At 34.2% G+C, this 11,020-nt stretch overlaps 1 protein-coding gene across 1 annotated transcript in view; it reads left to right on the top strand.

The window, feature by feature from the left end:
* The first annotated feature begins 5,309 nt into the window (after nt 1–5,309).
* The window catches only part of LOC5573892, a 237,745-nt gene continuing 232,034 nt past the window's right edge, over nt 5,310–11,020 (top strand). The window contains exon 1 of the mRNA XM_021847638.1: nt 5,310–5,547. The gene's annotated coding sequence lies outside the window, so the exon portion shown is untranslated. The remainder of the gene's footprint in view (nt 5,548–11,020) is intronic.

Here is an 11,020-nt window from a genome sequence, read left to right as displayed (position 1 = left end):
AAATAGTCTCAACTGACACAACTTTTATCATACTTCATGCAGAAAGTTCCCAATGGCAGATCTGCAAGTTAGTTTTTATACAAATTTTCAAAATTTTTCATTATTTTCATGAAGAAAATAAATCTAAATCGAATAATAATGCGATTCATGTAAATTATCAATATTTAGTACCAAACGTGTATTGAATTCGTTGCGGTACAAAAATGTTAATGTTAATGAACAAATTTATGTTCAATTTTGCCTTTTCATGAGTTTTCGATGATTAATGGCAAGAAATATCAAATAATTTAGATCAAAATAGCTGTTGCAAGTTACCCCACAAGGGTAGTCTAAAACGTTTTGGAATTTTCAGTGTTTAAGCATCAAATTATCAAAACTTTTATATTGTCACTACTAAGTACTGTAACTGATAGCAAATGCCACGAATGACACATTTCTACCGTTTGTGTGGTACGAGGAACGTTTTTCATCATAAATTTCATGCAGTCCAACATTTAATATGATTTTCAGCTCCAGCAAACCAAGCCAAAAAAAAACAATACACAAACCCTTCTGTTGTATACCTGAGGTCAATAAATGGCGGAATAAATTATAAAATATAAACTCAATGCTGAACGAAACGACATTTCGGTTACATGTCGAAGTGTTGCAAGTTTCACCCCTGTTGCAAGGTACCCCGTTTGACGGTACTTTCTTTTCCTTGTACCGCCCTCTATTCTGCCGGCTACCAGACACTAACATTCTTATCCGTCACGTTCTGGCACCCTCATCAAACCAACCATTTGTTGGTCGTCTCTGAGCAGAACCTATCATCTCTTGAGCTGCTGTGCTCATCACATCGTGGATTGTCTACTACGTTGGTTTATCTTATCCGCTCATCGAGCTTTTGGAAATTTTGGAGCGCTCATCAAGCTTTTCACATGCTTGTGCATTTTAAAACTTGGTTTATGGACAAAAGGTCGAAAGACAAAACTTCGAAAGGACAAAAGGTCGAAAGACAAAAGGTCGAAAGTGATTTGCCTGGTGGGAAATTTTTCCTACTTTGAAAAAACATTTTCGACCTTTTGTCCCTTCTTTTTTGTTCTTCGACCTTTTGTCCTTTCGACCTTTTGTCTTTCGACCTTCTGTCCTTTCGACCTTTTGTCTTTCGACCTTTTGTCATAGATTCCATACTGTTCATAGATCTTAGTTATAAAACCAGAAGATTTTGACGAAAATTTGAGTATTGTTTCGGGTTTGGTTTGTTTACTGGAGAAGAAAATGGTATTGCTCGATTGATCTATTGAAAGCTAGACATAAAATCGTTCATCTCAGCGCACAAATTGAAGAAATATGTCGTTCGAGGTATTGGCTATTAGCAGAGCCAGATTCCCCGAAAAACATTTTGATAGTTTAGAATAGAACACACATATATTTAATGCACTTTTTAATGTTTTAATTATCAGAAGTCAAACTATTTTACAATGTTAAATATGCTTTAAATCCTTCATGAACATAAACCAATTTGAAATTTAAATTATTGTTACTATTGTTTTCTGCAACATTTTGTATATCTTTATGGATTTTATATGTTAACAGGTTAAATATAATGTGTTGGGGCTTCTTCGTCACCAACAAAAGTCATTAGATAATTCCCTTCTTGTTGATACCTTGATTTAAATTATGCTAAATCTATTCATGTTTTAATATGCAAGTTGTTGAACATTTAACCTGTACCTTAACAATTTTGAGTTGAAGAAATAGGTGTAGAGCTGGTAAAGGTCTTTTTCTAGAGAGATCGTCTCTATTTCATTGAAAGTCTATAAAAATCCGCTATTTTTAATGGAAGGTCGCTAACTCTATTTTTATCAAAATGGTCTCTAGAGTTTATTTTTTCCTTATTCTGATTGCAGTGATGCATCATGATGCAAAATTCTACAGGCTCCAGAGAAAAATTTAGGTTTTTCAAGAATTAGTCTCACATGTCTCAAGGAAAAATTTCAATAGATCTTCTAGTGATTTGTCCAGATATTCATCTGGAATACTTTCAGAGACTCATACAGGTTTCTCTCTAGAAACTTTTCTTGCGATTCCTATACAATTGAGCGCTCCAACGGAACAAACTACATCAATTTTCTCAGGGATTATCCTTTTTTCCCAAGGCGTCACTAGGAGTTCCTCCAGATATTTTTTTTCACTAATTCTTCAACCGAATTCTACAGTTGTTACACTAGGAGAGCTTACGACGTTTTTTGAAGATGTTCTAAACGTAAATCTTGGAGGATATACTAAGAAAATCGATGGCAGATTCACCGAATAAAGTCATGAAGGACTGACGGCTTCCTTAAAAAAATATCTTTAATAATCTATGGAGAAATTCCTGATGAAATCTCTTAGGTAATTTCTATGATTGTACTTGGAAAAATCCAAGTAATATTCTTGGAGGATTTCCACGGGTAACAATCATTTCAAAATCAAGAGTCAATAAATCCTTTTTTGACGCAGCATGTCGTTTTTTGAAGCCTTAGGCATGGTAAAAAAATATCACAGGTGTTGTATTTCTAAAAATTATTTATTTCTTGAAGCTTTTAAAAAGTGATGTCTTATCACGATTATTTTTAGCGACGGGGTAAAACCGTCCACCCACGGGGTAAGAGCGACCACCACGATTTTCGTACACAATTTTGCGCGAAAATATATCAGTTCCCTGTGATTCATAAAAGTATAATGTTTTATGAATTCTACATTGATTGACGTTAATATTGAATTATTTTTAGGATGAATTATTTCAAAAAACTTAAATGTATACTTATTATTACCTTGAAACACCCATATTTTGGAAAAACTATGCGGATTTGGCTTGTATTTTTCACAAAATTGATTTCATTTCACCTGAACAGTAATGTACAACGTACTTAAAACTTTGAAAATGGTTTACACAGTTATTTGTTATAAATTAGGGGTGGCGGTCTTACCCCGTCAACAGTGGTCGGTTTTACCCCGCTTGCGCAATTTTCACAACTATGGCCTTATTTCAGAGCTTAATATTTACAATTCATATTTCACTTCACCGAAGCATATTTCACATTTCTGTTAAAGCATGGACGGCTAATTAGTTTTTCCAAAAAAATCCCTTCCGAAATCCTTAAGTAAGCATCTGTTAAATTTAGATCAAATTCAATATCGACGAGCAGAAACTTTGTTTTTGACATTTGTTATGAAAAATTTGATTTAAATATCGCACTTAATACTCCGGAATGTCAAAAATCTTGTGTTTATGGAAAGTGCTTGATGAACTTTTAAGAAAACCGCCATTTTAATGCCAAACTAAAGGTGGTCCGTCTTACCCCGGTGGGCGCTCTTACCCCGTCTTCCCCTACATGCAGTAATACGAGCAGTTATACTATCGTAATGTCACGATAAAATACAAAAAAAAAATGTTTGGCCTGATTCTATGATGAAGAATCAAACTCTTATTTTCTGGTTCATTTTAGCTAACAGCACTCTTCTTGTTCTTCCAAATAGTTTTTTGATCTTTGTTAATCTTCTTGTTTCTCGTGAAGTCAAGAATATTTCATTTTGAATGTTCTGATAGTTTGTTTTAGTATTTGAGTTTGTTTGAATAAATTCCGTCCATTACTCCGGATTTATTAAAAATCAATCCTTTGAATCGTATGATTCTCTTCCAAAAAGTATTTACTATTGCATTGATTCTAATTATTCTTAAAAGTTTAACTATAAACATGTTTGTCGAGATTTGTGAGGCCCCTAAAATGTGGGGGCTCGAGAGCAATGAAACCGCCCCCCTAAATTTGGCCCTGGCTATCAGTTCCAGTACTTAGTATGTACGAAGGGACAAGAAGATCAACTTTGTGCTGGGTTGATGTTATGCTTAAACACTAAAAAAACTCAAAAAAATTTTAACTACCCTTGTGGGATAAATTGCAACACCAATTTTAAACTCTCAATACTCTATGCCACTTGTCATTAAAACCACATGAACAAGCTAAATTGAACATATATTTGTACAGTTACATTACAATTTTCAATAATTATTAGTTCAATTCAATCCATAACACTGCGGAACACGTTTTTGTCTCAAGCACCAAAGTGCTGCTATTTACTAGATTCAGGGTTGCATAATCCATTTCTGTTTTCTGTTGACTGTTGAAAATGCGAAATTTAGCTATTTCAGCCAACTTGCATGCAAGTTTGCCAGCTTGTATGACAATTTATTCGCTTAATTTGCCACAGAAATCAAACTTCATGTGTATAACAATTATCATCAACAAAGTTCATAATATTTTCGATGCTCAAAAGTTATTTTTTTATTGTTTGGAAAAGTATTGTATTTTGTCATATAAGAGAAACGAAAAATGTTGTGTGGAGAATGCAAGCATGTTGGAAAAATTGATTAGATGTAAATTAATTCGTGCAATTTCAATCAAATTACATCTGAAATCAAAGTTTAAGTCATATTATGCATGCTTGGTGGATAAGATCACAAAAAAGTTTGATAAATCATACTTTGAATTTCATGTAAACAGTAATAAATACAGTGCTCTATGCAACTTTGGCGACCTGTAGCTAAAAATTGTGACGTGCTGAAACATTTCTGAGAACGGGATCAGATACAGCAATCCCAGATCTACAAGAGACACATAATTTGATCCTTGAGACACGCAAACATGTCATTTTTGTTGCGCTGTGTAATAATTAGTTTTCAAAACGTAGGGTTCCTTGTTTCTGATCATTGCAATGCTGCAGTGAATTATTAAATGATCAAAATAACAAGCTATTGGTGAAGTTTTCGACAGTAAACTATAGCTAGAATCAAAGAGGGTCCGTTAAAGTCTATGTTGACAATTACTCTTATCCTTTACAGTACCACTCTTAGAATTTTGTTCTACTTTCAATTGTTTGCACTGGATTCAATTATCCTTAGCATAATTGAACGCACACACATGAGACCATCCTCACCTCCAATCACCGATTTCAATACCTCTTTGTTCATATTTTTCCACTCGTATCCTAGGATGAAAACTCAAAACAACCACCTGCTCAACGCCGGAAAACTCGGCTGCTCTCGGATTTTCCGCTTTTGCTCAATTGGGAGTTGAAAGGATCCTGCAACTCTCTTCGTTCTAAAGTGAGAGAATGGGAGAGTCATCCTTCATACCTTCCCGAGAATGATGACGATGACGATGATGGCACCAACCGGGAGCAGCGTGAAGGAACCAGCTGACAAGCTGGTCGGGACCTGTGGCTGAGAAGGCCTATCACCTATATCACGTTAACTTGGCTCCGCAGGTTGCATCCGAAGGTTGGCTCCGGCAGTTTATTTCGGTACTTCGGGCGAATCTGAGCTTCGAAGCAGCAGCTCTCGGCTTGGAACGTTGTAGGTAAATCGCGATCGGTTCGTTCGTTCAAAGCCAAAGGTGCCAACGGTTTGCCGTCGCGATTCGAGGGAAAGGTGCGAGCTAAACGTGACTGACAGACAACGACGTGATTATAAATAGATTATTGTGCGTCGTTTTGTGTGTGTACGGGAGATTACCGCTGGCTGTGGTGGGTTGGAAGGATCAGAATAGGATATGGCCCGATTGGCTGAGAGTGGCAAATGAGTGGGTTGTTATTAGCGGAATTAAACGAGAGTTGAAATTGCTTAGTTCGGTTGGAGTGTGATGTATGACGTTAAAAAAGCTTTAATGAAACCCAAGTAACCAATAAACATTTGAATCAGCTTTCATTCAACATTATGTGCATTTGTACAACAAGTTATTAAATGCTTGTTTGACATATATCTGTCATGAGTGCTGCCTCAGAGCAAGTTTTGGTGAAATAATGAATTGATTTAGGGCAACACCTTCGGAATCGTTGCTTTTCCCGGGTATAGGTGAATTACTTAAGAATTAAACTTGATATTACTCTGTTTGAAATAATAGCTAAAATAACTAAAAGTATTAACTAAATTTTGCTCACTGACTAACATGATACTGGCAAATTAAGCTCTTTGAATAGCACACCAATAACTCGGAGTTCGACGTCGTACAAACGTGCCAAAAGTTTATATGCCAAATATATCATTCCTGGGACCGCCGTCCAAAAGCTTGCTTGCTAAAGGTACTAAATGTGTTATTTTGCAATTCTGCGATTATTTTCATCTCGTTGATGGGGCTGATAGTATTTGGAAAAATGTTCGTAAAAAACGAGAATGTTTAGAGAGGCCTAAAAAAATCCACAGGATATTCCGATTATGCTTACTTTAGATATATTTTCCAGATATTCTCCTAAAACCTCCTGTTACCGCGTATGAAAGTGTATTCAGTCCGTTTCTCTGAGCCATTTTGAAGTTATTGCTTCATGAATCCAAAGTATTTAAAAAAAAATCCATGGAACGATTTCTAGGTTCATAAGTGACTTAGAGAAACTTTTTGATAAATCGTTGGAAAAAATAATTAATCAATCCTTTTTCATGAAAAAATACTGGAAACAATTCTATAAAAGTACCTTGGAAGATTGCTCGTTGATTCCTTTGAAAATGTTTTAGCACTAACTTCTAACGCATTTTAAAGGATTTGTTTTTGTTTTATTTTTTTCGAATTGAACCATAAAGTTGATCAAAATACGTACATGTTGATGAGGGATATTTATTTTTAGTTTGAATCAAGTGATACAGTGCTACTAGTTCAAAAAAAACTTTTAAATTTGAATAATACAGCTCAAATTTGTGGGAATATCATGAAAAATATGTGGATCTGAAGGTTCTTTTTTTTATCTGTATTAACGAGATTTTTAGCCCTGGGCTAGTTCATCTCGGGACCAACGGCTTTACTTCCCTTCCAAAGGAAGTCGTCACTGAAATTCTTAGTGACTATCTCGGGGATGGGATTCGATCCCAGGTCCTCGGCGTGAGAGGGCTGTGTTCAAACCATAACACCAGGTCCGTCCCCGAAGGTTCCTTTAGATTATGAAAGTTAAATTACTTATGGAATTCCTGCTTTCTGGTGGAAGGTATTTCTTGAGGAATTCCTAACAACACGGATAAAAATCTGATCCCCACACCATGATTTACAAATCATGAAATTCATAAATTGGTTCGGTCATAATATCAGGATCACAAATCATGGTTCCTGGAGTCATAATCATGATTCCTTATAAGCGTAACATCCAGTGTGAAAACACTAAGCGGCGCACTTTGCTTCATCTCATCCGTATCGATCACTCGTAGGGGAATTCGGGGTAAAACCGACACCCTAAGCTTATTGATAAAATTTGTGTACTTTCGCTTGTTAAACGAACCTAAAATTGTTGTAGAATCACAAATTGGTTATAAATCTATCAATCCTTGCGATCGCTGGATGATATATTCAGGTTATATAATGATTTAAGTCAAATTGAAATTTCATTATTTTTAGATGAGCCAATTGAGAGTGCGGGTAAGATCGACACCCTGTTGGGGTAAAACCGACACATCCACTTTGAGTAGAATTTATACGTTGTGAACATCACCATCACATTGCATATTTAAAAGAATGCTTTAAACATGACTTTCGACTTATATGACCATTTCCGTTAAAGGATTATACACACATTACGTAAATTATTGAGGAGAGGCCGAAGATCCACTAAATATATGTGAAAATTACAAATGTCCGATGCTAAGATTATAAAGTTGGACACATGGATATGATTAATTTGTGTTCATGGAATGTCTACGAAGATAAAGATGTAGCGAATGATTGTGAAAATAAACACTGTTTTATTTTAACAAAACAGAAAAGTGTAATTATTTTCAGATTATAAAAACTGTCGAACTCCATGGTTTGTAATAAACAATAAGATTAATTTATGTGAAAATATTTTGAATTCTATGTGAAAATAATTCAAATTCTTCAATTTTAAATGAGAAAAATTTCTTCAAGCTTCATCAAATAAGTTCAAACGTGATAACATAGAAATATTTTTTTAAATACTTAATGATAGCTTGTGGCAAGTTATATAGTGTCATATTTCACATGTTAACAAGTTCGCCTTCCGTGAACTTCACTGGAATTCGAAAATTAAGACTCACATAAACTGCAGAGATAGTCTTTGGCTTAGAAAGATACTCTGAAGTTAGATTATGAAGCAAAGAAAGGTGTCGATTTTACCCCAAATGAAAGTGTCGATCTTACCCCGAGTAAACATTTATTTTTCAATAGCGTTTTCAGCTGTTGAAAAACCAAAAAATAATTTCTCCTTCATGTTGTATCAACGTAATAATAGTATGTGATGATGTAGACGCAGAACAAATAATGATATTTTAAAAATTTCACATGCGAAACTGTTAAAGAAAAATAGCGAAACATTGCAACTGCTGTTGCTTCTATGTTATCCAATATGATTTGTTGTTTATTTTGGTAGTTTATTGGTAGCGTCAGTTGTAATGTCATTTGAAACACAACATTTCACAAGTTAAAATATAGCGTAGTGGAAACTGCATGAAAATCTGCTCAAAACATGAAAAATCAAAGGGTGTCGAGCTTACCCACAGTGTCGGTTTTACCCTGATTTCCCCTAATCCAAGATGACGACGCGGTTGAATGGTAGAGTACGTGGCTTACAATCGGAAGGTTCTTGGCTCGAATCTCAGTTTTACATATTGCCCAGGAATATCATCTGGTGTACCCCTATATTGAAAGAAAAATCTAAGTATTTTCTCCAATTTTTCAATTTTTGGTATTCTAAGAAATACCACTGCATTCTGAGTGCATCAAATCCTTACATCTCGCTTCAATAATTGGCAAAGATTAAATTTCTGGTCAATAGGAACTTTTTCAATCGAATTTTTTGATCACGGCAGACACAAAACAAGGTTTTGTTTCTTTACGAGAATAATACGAGACATTTATCAGAAGTACCTGAAGTGATGTACATATGAAATTTGATTGCATTCAAGAATAACATTAAATATCGTATTTGTTTGTCCATTAATTAATCCTGTGATTTCCTTAGGAAAAAAGTCTAATGATACAGATATTCTTCCACAAATGCATTAGGATCAATGTCAGAGATTTTTTCAGGACTTAACCTAATACATACATCAGGCATTACTGTCATTTATCTATGAATATTTCTTAGAATACCAAAAATTTTCTGCGGAATTCATTGCAAATTTTTCAACATAAGCACATATTACAAGGGAAGCAAAAATACCCTGGAGACATTTTTGGAGGAGCTCCTGACAGAAATCTTGAAGATTTTTTTTCAATGAATTTAAAAAGATGAATCTTCGAATTATTCTTGTAAATATTCATGAAGAAATGCCTGTAGAAATCTCTAGATTAAATTCTGTAGAAATTCATTTAAATAATATTTAAATGAGTTGCTGCTAATTTTATTATTAATATTTTTGAGGAACTCCTAAAAAAAATCCGTGGATAATTCTTTGTAGGAATTTTGGTGATCTAAATGAAATTCTTAGATTGTTGGTTTAGTTGCTGGTGTTAATTTTAAAATAATCGTAATAATAATATAGTTAGATGTACAGTATTCCTCAATCCATACTATTTGAGGCATCTGTAAGATGTATCAGTAGTAGAGTGTCCATTAGACTGATGCAAATTTTGAAGTTTTTGCTCCCCTATGCTTAAACGATGTCAATTATGATGAAAATGATCCTCCCAAAATTTGAAGTGATTCGGAAGAAATTTGGTTGTGCACACGCTATTTGAAGTTTATATGGAAAATACTACGGGAAAGGCAAACCTTTTGTGATCAATCCTCTAGCTGCTCGTCATAATAATCTATGGAAAAGTGAACACACTCATCTCATGTGAAAACTTTCCAGCTACAACTTTGCCGAAGACCACATTTCGATGGGACGTAAAGATAATTTGTTATTATTGATAACAAAATCTAAATCATGCTGAGATGATCATTCAATTACATTCAGAGCAACACTGCTTTTTTGCTGTAGAACATAGTAGCCTGGATTACTTTGATCTATTCTTCCCGCCAGGAGCACCACTATTGCCTGCCGTACAGTTGGTGAAGCATGTTATATGCAAACTAACTTTATGATGATAAACAACAATTTATCCTGACGTTCAATCAAAAAGTGGTCTTCGGCAAAGTTGTAGCTGGGAGGATTTCACATTAGAAGAATTTGTTTACTTTTCCATAAAACATCATGACGGAGAGATAGAGAGCTGAACACAAAAGATTGGCGTTTTCCATAGTAATCTCCATATAAACTACAAATGGCGTGTGCACAGTCAAATTTCTTTCGAATCACTTCAAACTTTGGGAGGATGCTATTTATTATAATTAAAACCGTTTAAGCATAGGGGAGCAAACATTTCAAAATTTGCATCACTCTAGTGTCCATCCCGGGACAAAAAATCCCGGGATTTGACAAATTTCGGGATTTCCCGTTTCTCGGGATTTTATTTCTGACATCCCGGAATCCTGAAGTGTACGTAGAATTTGATGAAATTCCTAAATTTTAATAAAAAAAACAATGACAATTTTCCTCACTATCAACCATTATTTGATAAAGTAGAAAAGCATAATAAAAAAGATAATAAACGAGTTATTATTTTCTTGAAAAGATTAATTTACCAAGTAAGAAACACATATTTTATATGTCTAGTTGCAAAGTTTTGATGTTTTTATTTTCAACAAAAGCCGTTTTTAAGCCTATGCTGAGATAATAAATTTTAAAGTACACCTAAACTGCCCAAAATCGCAAGTCAGTACCATCTGTAAAAAGTAGGCATTGAGAAAATTCTAAGGTGAAAATTTAAAAAATATTAAAAATGGGGTATTTGTGTAATTTAAAATTCAAGTTTTATTTTTTAATTTTTTATGAAAATAAATAAAAAAAATTTTCAATAGCCCAAATGGTTCACTACAACTTCTTCATAGAACATTTTTCTCTAAAACCAACAGTTTCGGAGTTAGAATTTTCCAAATAAGTTGCATGCAAAAATTCATAGGCTATTTTTAAAAGTTAGTCTTGAGTCAAAATGATCAATTTTTCTATGGAAAACACTTA

Source organism: Aedes aegypti, chromosome 2 (assembly GCF_002204515.2).
Source record: "Aedes aegypti strain LVP_AGWG chromosome 2, AaegL5.0 Primary Assembly, whole genome shotgun sequence".
NCBI classification, from domain to species: Eukaryota; Metazoa; Arthropoda; class Insecta; order Diptera; family Culicidae; genus Aedes; species Aedes aegypti.
Note: the sequence above shows the minus strand (reverse complement) of the source record. Positions and strands in the feature narration are given on the sequence as shown.